Genomic DNA, 13,912 nt, shown 5'->3' with positions numbered 1-13,912 from the left:
CTGATATCCTTAGACAAAGGGAGGAGAGAGACCAAAAGGTTCACTCTGCATCTTTGGGGGCCTTGAGGGGTGCACGCATACAATAACTGCAAGTCCCTCTTGGGGCCTCGGCACTCAGAGATGCTGCTGGCCTGCTCTTATGATAAATACGCCTCTAAAAATATATTGGGAAAAATTCATCTCTTTGTATCCCAGTGAGGCAAAGGGAAGTGAAACAAGTCATTAAAATGAGACTTTTTGTCATCTCAGAGTTTCAGCTGTGACCCCAAAGCTAAAAACAATGGGTGCCAAGTAGACCCCCACTGAAATGCTGAACCACATGTGTAGGCTTGGCCAAGGGCATTGCCAAAAGCTACTTCTGCTTTCAATAGATGTGTACCCGTCACCAGGCTATGGAGGAAAAAGCCAAGACTCACAGGAGGTTGAAGAGATGCAAAGGATTAGATCTTTGAAGAGAGATATTGGTGTTGTGTGTGGGTTGCTCTCCACACATGGGTGAGAGCAAGCTTCCGGTGCAACACCTCAGGTCAGAGAAAGGACAGGACTTAAGGAGAACTATCGAGGCTCCCTGAAGCCTGGATGGCAGCCAGGCTCATTCCTAAAGAGTCTACAGGTAACAGGCGACAGCTGAATACAGAAGCTGCCACAGATGTAAGTTGCACTTACACTGAGGATGGGGGAAGGAGCCTCTGATGGGTGGTCCAGGAAAGAACCAGCCATGACCCTTCTAGAAAAAGACCCTGTCTGACATATACACCACAGAATACTACACAGCCGTAAAAAGGAATGAGACCATGTCCTTTGCAGGGACATGAATGAGGCTGGAAGCTATCATTCTCAGCAAACTAACACAGGAACAGAAAACAAAACTGCATGTTCTCACTCAGAATTGGGGGTTGAACAATGAGAACACATGGACACAGAGAGGGAACAGTATACACCAGGGCCTATTGCAGGGTGAGGGGCAAGAGGAGGGAATGTAGATGGGTCAATAGAGGCAGCAAACCACCATGGCACACGTATACCTATATAACAAGCCTGCACGTTCTGCACATGTGTCCTGGAACTTAAAGTAAAATTAAAAATAAAAAGAAAGAGAAAAAGACCCCGTCTGAATATGCCCAACAGTAAAAATGTTTAAATAGTTTTATTGAGACATAATAGAAAAGAAGTGCACATATTTAAAGGATGCAATTTGATACATACATGAAACCATCTCCGTAATCAAGATAAGGAACTTATCCATCACCCCCAGAAATGTCCTCCTACTCCTTTAGAATCCATCCCTCCCACCCTTCCCTTCGCCTCATTAAAAAGCAATCACCGCTCTGCTCTCTGTCACTGTAAATCAGTGCGTATTTTTGAGTATTTTATAGAAATGGAATCAGACAGTATGCATGCTTTTTTTGTCCGCCTTCTTTCACTCAGCGTAATTATTTTTAGATGCACCCATGTTGTTGTATCAAGAGTTCACTCCTTTTTATCGCTGAGTGGTACTCCAGCGTGGGAACGTACAATGATTTGTTTCTTCATTCATCTGCTGATGGGCATTTGGGATGTAGGTGGCAGGAATTTGACTAATTATCTTCTGCTCTCTTATTTTTAGAAAGATTCTGTTGTCACGTGTGTTGCTTTTATAATCAGGTTACCACTTAAGTGTTTTCTTTTTTGTTTTAAATGAAGAGGAAGAAAAGAAGCTTGCCTATGTGGGCTTCCTGCCAGGCGTGAGGCAATCTCAGCAGAAGGGGCTGTGGGCGTCCCATTGGGTGCGCAGCTGTCAAGAGAAAAAAGTCAAAAGCAGCCAACATGTGGTTTCCTCAGCTTTAGGGGCTGCAGTGAAAGGGCTCATGGAGGAAATCACAAAGTGCCATGTAGAGAGAGAGACGTGTGCTTACTGCCACATGCAGGTTACAGGCAGCTGCAGGAGGCCTCTTCTGTCCTTCCTCTCCTCCCCACCTATGACTCCAACACAGGAGGGTCCTAAAATGTCTGCTAGGGTGTCAGGGTAGTTAAGATGGGCATGGGTGGAGAAGCAACCGCAAGTATTTCCCCACTATGACTTCCAAACATGAAACAGGCCAAGTGATGGAAGGAGAGTCTGGAGTTTGTATATTAGACTAGACTAGATTTTCTCTTACCTAAAAGTAGCCAAGTAACATTATTATATTAAATTTTTTGTTATTGTCTAAGAGTGACCCCAAAAGCGACTGTATTCACCCAAAATGTTTTCCAGGGACAGAGATCAGGTAGAAATGGGCAGATGCAAAAAAGAATTTTCTCATTTAACGAACCAGTTGCCGAAGTTCTGATTGAATGGTACCATGAAGCAATAATTTCTACTTTAAGGAAGACCAAAAAATGACATATATATGCTTATATCCTTAAAACAAATTTGCGCCGGGCGCAGTGGCTCACGCCTGTAATCCCAGCACTTTGGGAGGCCGAGTCGGGTGGATCACGAGGTCAGGAGATCGAGACCATCCTGGCTAACACAGTGTAACCCCGTCTCTACTAAAAATACAAAAAATTAGCCAGGCATGTGGTCGGTGCCTGTAATCCCAGCTGCTCAGGAGGCTGAGGCGGGAGAATGGCGTGAACCCGGGAGGCGGAGCTTGCAGTGAGCTGAGATCGTGCCACTGCACTCCAGCCTGGGCGACAGAGCGAGACTCCGTCTCAAAAACAAACAAACAAACAAACAAACAAACAAATTTGTTTCTCCAAAGTCGTTGCCTTCTTTATACTTTCAAGGGCTCAACTTGAGGCCACAGATGAAGGCCCTCCACATCTATTCCCATCACGAAGCATTCGGGAAAGCTCCAGCCTATTCAGACCTTGTAAGAAGAATGTACAGAAGGATGGAAGCAATGCAGGCCACCTGGCTATCACTCGGCAATGCAGCCTGAATTTCGCCGAGAGGGAAACTGTGATGGTTTTCATCTCTGAGTGTGCTAAAATACTCGCCCCTTATAATCAAAAGAATCAAAGCACAGTCTTGCCCAGAGAGGAGAGACAACCTAATTTTACCAATGCCTGGAACAGTGAAGCCAGACTGAGGTATTGCAACTTTGTTAGTTTGTGGGGAAATTAAAAATTCAGCAAGGTCCTTGAGCTCTTAGGTGCAGAAATCCATTAGCCTTCCTTAAGGAGAAGCGCACCCCAGGAAAGGCCACGAGGATGGCACATCACTGAAAACTAGAAAGACGCCATTGCACATAACAGATTCGCTGTACATATTAGAATGAAAGATCCACACTTGACCATCATTCTACTTCAGGGAGTCCTCGCCAATGTACACGATAATCATAGCTACGTTTGTTGAGCCGCATCTCTTTCATCCTTGCGACATCCCTGTGAGGAATCTCATTTTACAGATGGAGAAACTGATATTCAGAAACATTAGATTACATGCCCAGTATCATATAGACAGAAGGCAGCAGAGACAGGATCAAACCCCGGTCTGCTTGGTTCCAAATCCCAGGATCTCTCTAGTATGTGACACCAACACTGTCGGCTGTTATTGAGTGAGATGGAGTGGGGAGAGGATGTATGGTTAGTGTCAAAGTTGGAAATGTTCTTCTTCTGAAATGCCAGATGGTTGTCACCAAGAGGAAAGGCCAGCAGACTATCTTCCAAGATGTCTCATAAACTAATATGGCTTACCTTGGGGAATTTTCCATCATCCTAGATCTGCTACTTGGATGCTACAGAATCTGAAAAGGGATCCATCTCTCAATAGAGACACTTTACCCAGGCACAGAGCACTGACAGATAAAACCAGAACACCAATGCCTTCATTTACTGTGAGAAATCACTGGCACAGAGACCTAAAAACTCAGATTCCATAAAATTAGCCCAATCTCTCACCATAGACAGACTCCAAGGAGAAGCCGAATCACAGACTGAAAGTTTGTGGTGAGCCTGAAGTCAGAACGAGGGAAGTTTAATAATCCAGTGCCTCAGGCATCCAGCTGAGATAGCTCAGTGTTTTCATTCCACAAGGAGGATAGTCTTGCCGGTGAGACCAGAGTCACATAACATATGTGGGCTCCACTCTCTGCCCTGACAAAACCAGAACTCTTCCAGTCACCGGTTAAGTGGAATATCCTAGGATGGATCCTGCTGATATTTACCTGTTGCACTCACGTTTCTTTTTTATTCCAGAGTTGACAAGTCCTTCCTCTGATGGACACATCCTTTCTTAATGGAAATATATTCAATCTGGTGGCTGCGGGGGCTTGTCTACCTGAGAGCTGTGCCTTCTCCTTCAGCAGATTTCATGTATCTGTACTGCGATCCACTGTGCCTAATTCCCCAAAAGGCCATCTTGCTTCCTTCATTTCCAAATCTGGGAAGGCAAGTGTCTGCTGTGCCCAGAGAAGGAAAGGTAGATGCATGCTTTTCTGTGAATACTCTTCTATACATGAATATTAGATTCTTTTTAAGGAAAGAAGCAGTTTTAATTAAGATGTATATAAACATTATATGCAGAGAACCCAAAAATAAGAAATGGATATTCACTTCCAAGTGCTTAACGAGGGCTTGGTGCCATGCTAGGGGCATTTAATAAGTACAGCAATTCAAGAAAATTGTTATTAGTGCCACCATTTTACAGTTAGGAGAACTGAAACTCAGAAAGATTAAGTGACTGCTGGTTTCAGGAGAACTGGGATTTCAACACCGGCCTGTCTGACTCTGAGCACTACCAGGAACCCAAGCACTAAAAAAAAGTGCTCATGTCTGTGAAGATGCATTGTGAGCTGCCAATGAGATATGGAAACTGTGTCCAAAACTGAAAGGAAAGTTGAGGAGCCATACATTCTAATCAGCTGACTGCTTTTTCAGCTAAAACATGAGTAACCTTCTAGAATGTTTTGCAGAGGCTTTGATACCTGAACTGGTTGCATTTCCACAATGATACCATTTAAATCCAACTGGACTATCTTTCTGCAACAAACCAACACAGGAACTCCTTCGCTTCATGCTATTTCAATCCCTAGGGTGGTGAGGTCAAAGGCAGCCAAGCTCCTTCAGACATAAAGGAAAATACAAAGTCATCATCAGAAGCCCATGGCTGTGGTTACAGATGTACAGAGCTCACCCACACTTGCGAGCAGTGAATCCTTTAAAGAAATATAAGTTGCTCATTTACAACAACAAAGACTTGGAACCAACCGAAATGCCCATCAATGACAGACTGGATAAAGAAAAGGTGGCACATTTACACCATGGACTACTATGCAGCCACGAAAAAGAATGAATTCATGTCCTTTGCAAGGACATGGATGAAGCTGGAAACCTTCATTCTCACCAAACTAACAGAGAACAGAAAACCAAACACCACGTGTTCTCACTAAGAAGTGGGAGTTGAACAATGAGAACACATGGACACAGGGAGGGGGACATCACACACCGGGGCCTGTTGAGGAGTGGGGAGCAAAAGGAGAGGGAGCATTAGGACAGATACCTAATGCATGCAGGGCTTAAAAGTCTAGATGACAGATTGATAGGTGCAGCAAACCACCATGGCATATGTATACCTGTGTAACAAACCTGCACATTCTTCACATGTATCCCAGAACTTAAAGTAAATTTAAAAAAAAAAAAAAAAGACAAAAAAAGGAATATAAGTTGCTCAAAGGGATTGGGAAAAGCTTGCTGTAGCCATGACCTGGATGCAGTCCACTGGGAATTCTTCAATACCTCCCATCATTCAGACAGGCCCCCGAGATCACAGTCCTGGTAGCTCCTACTTAGCAGTCCCAAAAATACCCTGTCCTTGGCTTCCTGGTCCTTGTCATTTTATGCTGTGAGAAAAGAAAGACAAAAAGAAACACTTGGACGACTCTCACTCCCAGAGATAACAAGACCTGAAATACGGGGCAGAAGGAGCATGAGGAGATTATGGATTGTCATCCCAGTAGAACGCTAGCTTCAGATTTCTAGCACCAGGTCACTTCTGCAACTGAGACATAGCGTGGCCAAGACAGCATGGGTCCTTTGTCACTGAGGAGCATTCTTGGTATATGCAGTTCATGGTTCCAGGCTGTCAAGATTTGGAAGGAAAGGAAAAGGAAAGTAAGGAAAGCGAAAAACATAGGCATTTATAATTTTTTTTAAAAGCATATTTGATTTCATCTAGCTCCCCAAACAGTACCATCATTATCTGCATTTTTATGGAGGAGGAAGTGGAAGTACAGAGAAGTTAAACACACATACTGAAGTCATAGACTTGGTAGGATCGAACTCGGGCCTAAAGGAATGGAAAGTCCATGCTATTTTTCATTAAAGCATGGGTTCAGAAGATCACTAGTTGAGCATCAAAGTTTCCTAAGCCAAAATGAATATTTTAAAAGAAACTCTACGTTGGTATTTTGTTCTTTTCACCCTACATAGAGTAGGTAGAATAATGCTCCCTACCCACCAAGATGCCCAGGCCCTCGTCCCTGGGCCCTGTGAATTGTTAGGTTATATGAAAAAGGGGAATTAAGGTTGCTGTATTAGTCTGTTTTCATGCTGTTGATAAAGACACGCCTGAGATTGGGACGAAAAAGAGATTTAATGGACTCACAGTTCCATGTGGCTGGGGAGGCTTCACAATCATGCTGGAAGACAAGGAGGAGCAAGTCACATCTCACATGGATGGCAGTAGGCAAAGAGAGAACTTGTGCAGGGAAACTGCCCCTTGTAAAACCATCAGATCTCATGAGACTTATTCACTATCATGAGAATAGCATGGGAAAGACCTGCCCCCATGATTCAATTACCTCCCACCAGGTCCCCCCCCTCCCACCACATGCGGGAATTCAAGATGAGATTTGGGTGGGGACCCAGCCAAACGATATCAGTTGCTAATCAGCTAACCTTGAGATGAGAAAATCATCCTGATTTAGCCAAGTGGACTCAGTGTATTCACATGGGGCAGAGGGAGTAAGAAGAGTGAGTTGGAGAAAGCTGTGACACTGGAAGCAGAGTCAGAAAGATGCCACATCATTCACTTTGAAGGTGGAGGAAGGAGCCACAAGATACGGAATGTGGGCAGCCTTCAGAAGCTGGAAATGCACAAGGAAATGGATTCTTCCTGAGAGCTACCAAAGGAATCGGCCCTGATGATGACTTCATTTCATCCCAGTGAGACCAATGTTGAACTTCCAAACTGAAGAATAGCAAGATAATAAATTGACATTGCTTTATGTCACCCATGTGTGGAAGCCACATTATCATACAACAAGGTCCCAGCTTTCATGGTGGTAGGCCACGAACCTAACAAGCAGACCCGGCTCGAGTCCCAGTCTGACCGTGTCTGGCTGACGCAGCATGATCCATTCATTTCACTCACACTGGGAAGATCTTTCCAGGAAAACCTGAAATAGTTGAGGCTCTCATCTCAAGCCCCATCTTGGTTAGAAATGGTTTGGTTGTGTGGAACATAGCTCTATTCATCAAGGCTCACGTGAAAAAGGAAAGCTATTGAGAAGCAGAGCGAGGCTTCATAGAACCAGAAATTTAGTAGATAGCATTCTCACTCTCTTCCTTCCTTTCTCTCTCACTCTCTCTCCTCTCCTCCTCTTATCTCCTCTTTTCTGTGTATCTTATTTACTGTTCTCTTCTTGCAGACATGACTTTGCTTACATCTCTGTGTGTACAAGGCTTCAACAAAGCCATCCCAAGATGATGGCTTCTGTTCCATAATATTCCAACGTTCCAGCCTTGTTCCCCCAACAGCCAAATGTGTCAGTCTTCCTATCCCTGATGCAAAGGTCTGAACACATTGAAACTGATAATCTCAGCTCTAGTCTGGTGTTCGCTCTTAACTCTGTCAGTTATGGTCAGGATGGAGGAGCCAGGAGCTGGAGCTTTTGCTATAAAAATCTGTCTCATTGAGTGCTATGGCTTACGCAGGTCCTTTAAGGTGACATCAGGGAGCAGAGAGGAAATTGCTGGTATCCTCAGAGCATCTCTGCATCCTAGGGCTGGCTTCGGAAACAGAAAGCCATCACTTCTGCTGGCTGAACTGCCCTCCTCCCTCCTTCCTGCACAGACCAAGTCAAACCTGTGTGCCTCTGTGACTGCTTTTCCTGTCCCTTAATTCTCTGATTGACATACTCTTTTTTTAATAAGTAAATATATTCAACCAAGTTACATTTCAATGGAGCTGGTCTGAGAACTATTCTATATATTTCTAGTAACTTTGCATGTTTCACTTTAACACTCAAAGGAAAAGGATGATTGCCCCGTTGTTGAGAGAAGGAGCACTTCACTGTGGGCTTCAAGTTCTGATTACCATAATTAATAATAACAGTGTTATTAATAACAACTTTATTTAGGGTTTTCATTATTGTTCAGAAAATGCAATCCTTACAACAATATAAGGTGTTTGGTGATGCTCAGATCTACAGAAAATAATAATTGTTTTCTCTTATTAACAGTAATGGCTGGTACTCTGTAATTGCCCTTTCCGACCTTCACACTAGCCCTTCGAGCCAGGACTTTGCCCTCAGTCCCACAGTTAGTAGGATCACCTGACTTGAAATCCCAGACTCCCCACCCTCCCAAAGTGCCCCACCTGTGTCCCTGAATTCTCGAGAGTGTCTTAGATGGGATCTTCTTGTCTGTCCTTTAAGGCTCTGTTCAGACACCACCTCCTCTGCAAAATCTTCCCTAGCTCTCCTTGCAAGCATGGCTGCTCCTTCTCCAGGGTTCTCCCAGCAACCAATTCATGCACAGATTGTTATTGAGGACTGTCTCTGTGGCAGGCATAACACCAAGGGCTGAGCATACAGCTGAGAATGAACCAGACCACAGCTGCTACCTTCATGGAGCTAAGGAATGATGGGGAGGTGAATGTAGTGAGGAAATATCGAGTGCCAAGGGAGTCCTCTTTGAGGGCAGCAGCCTTGCTTGGAAAGCCAAGATGCTGGCTTCCTAGGAACTGGCATTTATGTTGCAAAGTGAAGGAAGAGCACGGCACAAGTAGGTGGAGAAGGGAATCAAAGTATATTCTAGGCAGGAGGATGACAGGGGCAGGGACAAAAGAGAGGGCAGCATGTCCAGGAACCAGAAGTCTTCCAGGGTGACTGGAGTGCAGAGCACAAAGCAGTGAGAAGCCAAGTTGACCAGGGCTTTGGGTTCAGCTTCGAAATTTGGGGCTGCGTCCTAAGGTCAAGGGAACTTTGACTTTTTTTTTTTTTTAACATGATAATGCCAGTGTGGGAGTGAAAATTGTTTGGCTGCAAGGAATAGAAATCAGCTCAAAGTAGCTAAAGTGAAATGTGGAAATTTATTGTAAGGATTCACAGAAATTTGATGAAACTTAAGCAAGAAAAGAGCCTGGAGTCATGACCTGGAAACTCTTGGGAAAGCCCAGAGTTGGTCTCTCTCCCTCTGTGCTGTTGCCGCTCAGTGTTTCTGCTTCACTACTTTCCCTTCCTCTGTTTGCAGTTTATTTTCCTTGCTTCTCCAAAAACAGGGTAGATGACAGTCACCCTGCAACCCTTAGATTGTAATTTATGGTTCTATCTGTAGAACATTGTATTAGTTCACTTTCACACTGCTGATAAAAACATACCCGAAACTGGGAACAAAAAAGAGGTTTCTTTGGACTTATAATTCTACATGGCTGAGGAGGCCTCAGGATCATAGCAGGAGGCGAAAGGCACTTCTTACATGGCAGTGGTAAGAGAAAAATGAGGAAGAAGCAAAAGCAGAAATCCCTGGTAAACCCATCAGATCTCATGAGACTTATTCACTATCACGAGGATAGAGCAGGAAAGACCGACCCCCATGATTCAATCACCCCCCACCGAGGCCCTCCCACAACATGTGAGAATTCTGGGAGATACAGTTCAAGCTGAGATTTGGATGGGAACACAGCCAAACTATATCAGGCATTATGCTAAATGGAATAAGCCAGGTACAGAATGACCAATACTGCATGATCTCACTTATATGTGGAATCTAAAACAATCACACTCACAGAAGCAGGGAGTAAAATGGCAGTGGTCAGAAGCTGGGGTGTGGGGAAAATGGTTCCAGAGATATTGGTCAAAGGGTACAAACTGTCAGTTACACAGGATGAAGTTGCAGAGATCTAATGTACAGCATGGTGACTATAGTCAGTAATACTTTCTTATATAATTGAAATATGCAAAATCAGTAGATAGTCAATGTTCTCAGCACATACACACAGTGACTGTGTGAGGTGATGAATATGCTAATTAGTTTGATAGTAGTAATTTTTTCTCAATGTATAGTACATGTATATCAAAGCCTCCTGTTTTATACCTTAAATATACACTATTTATTTGTCAATTATACTTCAATAAAGCTGGATTTAAAAAAAGAAAAGAGAAAGGAAAAAAACAAGAGGAAGGAAGGAAAGGAAATGAAAAGAAAGGAAGAAAGAAGGAAAAAACAAACTAAAGGGTCTGGCCATACAGAGAGACACACATAACAGTGGTTACTGACTCCCATTCAAACTTTATGGAGAAAGAATTCAGTTAAGCCAGCTTGGATCAGTGTATTCATGCCTAACTCAATGAGCTATGAGCTGGGCAAGGAAACTCCAGCTTTCATGATGCAAACATGACTTCAGGAATCAGCACACGTCTCTATGAAGGAGAGGTACTGGCTTATAGGTTCAGCAGACCTCCAATGGCAACTGCTGTAGACATAATCAGATCCACAATTGAAGCAGAGGACCACATCTGCCATGTGGAAGAAGGTCTGCAGGGGAGCAGCAGTGGAGCTAGAAACACCAGGACGTTACCCCACCAGGTATGAGACAGTGAGGACTTAGACAGGCATGGTGGCTGTGGCACTCGGGAAACTCTCCAGTGATACAGACGGAGGTAGGACTAACAAAACTTGATTATGAGGTATAGGGAGAGGAATGTCAGGTAATTGTTGGGTTTCTGGCTTGACCAACTGGGTGGACAGTAATGTCATTAACAAAACATCTAGGACATTAGAATAGAAAGAGGGGGTGGGTGCAGTTCAGAGAACAAGAATTCTATTTGGGACATGTTGAGTTTCAGGCAGCCTGTGAGATGTCTAAGGAGAGACATCCAATGGGCTGTTGGATGTATTTCTCTTGAAGAGAGGGTTGCCCTTAAGAGACTGGCAGAGCAATGGTAATTAAGGCAATGGAAGTGAAAGAAGTGCTCTAGGAAGAGCACAGAGCATGAGAAGAGAAAGAGGCTTAGGACAGGTCCTGAGGAATTCCAACTTTTAATTGTTGGGATAGTGATATGGTTTGGGTGTGTCCCTACCCAAATCTCATCTTGAATTGTAGCTCCCATAATTCCCATGTGTTGTAGGAGGGGCCTGGTGGGAGATAATTGAATCACGGGGGCGGTTTCCCCCATACTGTTCTCATGGGAGTGAATAAGTCTCACGAGAGCTGATGGTTTTATAAGGGGAAACCCCTTTCACTTGGTTCTCATTCTCTCTTGTCTGCCACCATGTAAGATGTGCCTTTTGCCTTCCACCATGATTGGGAGGCCTCTCTGAGCATGAGGAACTGTGAATCCTTTAAACCTCTTTTTCCTCATTAATAACCCAGTCTCGGGTATGTCTTTATCAGCAGTGTGAGAACTGGCTAATATAGGTAGCCCACAACTGAGAAGAAGCAGCCTAAGAAATGGAAGGGAAACCAGAAGAGAGAGTCACGCCAAGCAAATGTTTCAGAAAGAATGGAAATGTTGTATTTGACAAACATTCCTAAGAGGCCAGGGAAATGACTGAAAGATGTCCAGTAAAACAATTCATTTAGGTATTACGTATTTTTTGTTAACATGTCTAACCACTAGCCTGAAAACTCCTTTAGTAAACATGGTTTTGTGCCTTTGTTCCCAGCAATTAGCAAAACGTCTGGCACAGAGTAAAGTCTCAAAAACTGTTTATTGAATGAATGAATATGCCATAGGCATTAAAAGGTCTTAAAAATCACTTCTAGAGGAGATAGAAAACATGTAACAAGTCTTCAGTCATTTGCAATAAATGAACAGAGAAATCAACAAGATCTTTGAAAAGAACTGCAGTCTCACTAATAATCATTATGTGAATAGCCCACAGCCTACCTAGCTCGAATCACAATCCTACCAAATGGCCACCACCTAAAGAGTGAGTTGTGTGCTCAAAAACAATTTTATTTATGTGCTTTCAGTATTCCAATTGTATTTACATAATTAAATTTCATTATCTCCAAAGTCAAGGTCATCTTCAGTCTAATCCTTGCCTGAATTATCCGAAGACTCTACCATTAACAGGTTTTTCCTCCATTTGTGAAGCAAAAGTGCACGTGTTAATAGACACTCACAGCCAAAATCTGACCTTGACCCCACCCAGCTGGCCAAAAACAAAGAGACAGATGGAAAAATCTAAAAATCACCTTTTTGTTTGTAGGGAGTGTAAACAACCACTAACTCGTCAGGTGGGTGATGCTTCTCCCCAAGGGCATCAATGTCCTTTAGCCGTAGGCATGGCCAAGGTACTGAGGACTCAAAGATGACCTTGATGATGACAACAAGGATGCCGTGTCACAAGGCATCTGGGCCAGATGTGAAACTTTAGCTGATACTCATGGGAGTCCAGGTGAGGAAACCTGCAGCCAAGGCGGTCAGGAGGCACTCGGCAAGGGATGCAGGAAGAGGGGCTTTGATGGTGGCTGATTGCCAGTCGGTACAGAGCATTTCTGCATTTTAATAATTCCAACGGCCTTTCCATCTGGCAGCAGCCATCCAGTAAGCCAAGATGGGTACACACAAGGACACCCAGGAGCCATGGATGGAGGAAGAAGCAGTCTGATGTAATGCAGCTTCTTCTGAGGGATACAAGGCCAAGGAAGGTTACAAGAGCACCAGAAGAAAAGGGGCTAAGGACAGGTCCTGGGGATTCCAGCTTGTCATTGTTTGGGTAGCCCACAATGTGTGCTGAGAAGACTGCACTTTCTTCTGAGAGATACAAGGCCAAGCAAAGTTTCAGGGCACGAGAAGACTAAAGGAGTTTTCAGACTAGTGGATAGACATGTTAGCAAAAAACTGTAATACCGTAATGGGTTGTTTAACTGGACCCATTTCAGTAAAACCCTTTCGGTCATTTCTCCTGGCCTCTAAGGAGCGTTTGGCAAAGACAACATTTCCATTCTTTCTGAAACATTCGCTTAGTGTGACTCTCTCTTCTGGGTTCTTTTCCATCCCTCAAGTCAGATACAAGGGGCACGGGCTGGGATAGAAGGCCAAGCCAGGTTACATTATATATAGGATTCACGTGCGCCGTGGTGGCCAAAAACACCCAGTTCCTAAGGGTGCAACTTACAGCAAGCCTGTCCATCCTGGTATTAACCAGCTAACGTTTGCTTGAAGCCTTGGGTTCACTGCAGAGGAGTGAGCTGGATGCCACTGTGGGCCTCTAAGAGGCCTGAATTCTCACTGCGTTGGTAAAGATTCCTCATACAAATTTGTTGAGGTTATCCTCATTGATACATTCCATAAAGCTATCAGAAGAAATCCTGACATCCTGTGAATCACCACAGCAGTCCACAAGCACAGGGAGATGAATGGGCTGATCGCTACAGGCTGAAAGAGCTGTGGCCTTGGAAAGGGCCGTAAGTTCCACTACACTGTTGGTGTTTCTCTCGTCGTGCAACTTGGAGAAGGCACAATACTCTCCGGCTCCACCGTGACCACTAATATAAACAATGTTTGTAAAACTCACACCTAAGAAACAATTTAGGACAGTCAAACAAAAAAACAAAAAACCCTCCAATGGCCATACCTCTTTGCACTTACTGATGGGCCAGCAGCCCAAGGCATACCAGCTCAGGCTGTCGCACTCCTACCTATTTAACAGGTTAAGAAACTGAGGTTTAGTGAGATAAGATTTGAAGAAAGGCCCACAGCTAGTGGCAGAAAAA

General features: G+C 44.0%; 1 pseudogene; it reads left to right on the top strand.

Annotated features, from left to right (window-relative positions):
* Positions 1-13,050: 13,050 nt before the first annotated feature.
* LOC105534455 lies at positions 13,051-13,693 on the top strand (annotated as a pseudogene).
* Positions 13,694-13,912: the final 219 nt, after the last annotated feature.

Source organism: Mandrillus leucophaeus, unplaced genomic scaffold (genome assembly GCF_000951045.1).
Source record: "Mandrillus leucophaeus isolate KB7577 unplaced genomic scaffold, Mleu.le_1.0 Scaffold135, whole genome shotgun sequence".
Lineage (NCBI taxonomy): Eukaryota > Metazoa > Chordata > Mammalia > Primates > Cercopithecidae > Mandrillus > Mandrillus leucophaeus.
Note: the sequence above shows the minus strand (reverse complement) of the source record. Positions and strands in the feature narration are given on the sequence as shown.